This window comes from Etheostoma spectabile, chromosome 15 (assembly GCF_008692095.1).
Source record: "Etheostoma spectabile isolate EspeVRDwgs_2016 chromosome 15, UIUC_Espe_1.0, whole genome shotgun sequence".
NCBI classification, from domain to species: Eukaryota; Metazoa; Chordata; class Actinopteri; order Perciformes; family Percidae; genus Etheostoma; species Etheostoma spectabile.
In genome coordinates, this window is record NC_045747.1 from 33043585 (window position 1) to 33045176 (window position 1592).

A 1592-nucleotide genomic window follows, 5' to 3' on the forward strand; every position below is an offset into this window, starting at 1 on the left:
CACACACACACACACACACACACACACACACACACACACATGAGAACATTCCATTGGCACTAATGGCACATTTACACAGCATTTTGACTGGTCATAGCAGGAAGTGCACAGGTGTTACTATTAACATTAACGATTACTCTGTTATAATTAAGTTGAAGTGCTATTAAGTTTCTTCAGCTTTAACCAGTAAAATGCTACCACTGAATGCGTTTAAACCCTTGAAGTCTTTGCTTTAGGGTTGGGAGATAAAATGCAGTGACAGTGTCATTTTTGTCTTTTTTAATGCTTTATTGTTTTGATTCCCTTACAGATCTCTTTTTAATGTCTAATTTTCATACATAACCTTTTCTATTAGCTTGTTGTGCCATTACACTGCAAGCGTTGCTGGATCTTTGCCACACAATGACTTGTTTTATTGTTCTTGAGTTTTGTTTGAAATTTCCTACAGTATTTAATATAAAAAGTTGTTGTCATATTTTGACAAACCATGTCCCTGTTGACAGACCTTTTATTCAGCAACATTTTTTTCTGTTTTTAATATTTTTATTTATTAGCCTTTGCTTTTAAGAACCCAAAAATCTTCTAATTTAGCTTTGAACCAGATTCATTGCATTCTTTTTACCCGGAGCAACCTCACCACATATTGCTCTTTGCTCTCATTTTGTCTTTTAATCTTTGGTTTTCCAAACTATGAATCAAGATGCAAAAATAGTATATTTGTTGCGTTTTCTCATATCAGCAGTGTGATTTCCTTCATCAACCTGATCAGGTTTCTGACTCACTGATGTAAGATTTTGGCAGTGGTCCAGCCTTAATCTGATCTGACCCTGATAACAATATAGTTGATTGATATGATTGAGGTCCATTTAGCTATTGTAATTTATTGTATTTTATCTTGTATATTGGCTGCTCTTTTTCGTTTTGCACTCAGACAGTTACAGTGTATACTTGTATTCATGGCCATTAAAATGATCAGATTAAACCACACTTAATTCCTATTATGGACATTTTTGTCAAAAAACCCTACTGTGAAAATACAAAAGATGTGTTTAAAAGGCTGTTGTCTGTCTGAAGTTTGGTCACAAACTGAAAGTTAGAACCTTCTTACCTAACCATCACTGACAACCATATGTAACCAATAATAGATAACTCTACGCTACATTTACACAATCTTGAACTATATCATGACGTTACTGATATATGCTTCTTCTACTGGAGCTAAAAACACTTTTGTGCACCGAGATCTCTTAAAGCTCAAAACTCGGCTTAAGACCTAGCAGCAGTTAGCTGTTAGTTTCGATTAGCATAAACACTGGAAACAAGGGAGAAACAGCTAGGCTAAGTAAACCAAATCTGCCTACCTGCATCTAAAAGCTCAGTAATAACTATATCATTTGTACATCTGTGCAAAACTTGCAGTGTAAAAACTAAAATTGACCATTTTATAGTGGGTTGTTGAGGACTATTTCTTGGCTCTGGGCAGTTGCCAGGCAACCACCAAAGACTCCAGGAAGTTACTGTGCCTGGCCAAGAAATGTTGTCTATCAATCTATCTATCTATCTATCTATCTATCTATCTATCTATCTATCTA

General features: G+C 35.2%; 1 protein-coding gene across 3 annotated transcripts in view; it reads left to right on the plus strand.

Annotated features, from left to right (window-relative positions):
- Window positions 1–1592, plus strand: part of syt5a (synaptotagmin Va) — a 19440-nt gene that overhangs the window by 1051 nt on the left and 16797 nt on the right. The window lies entirely within an intron of this gene.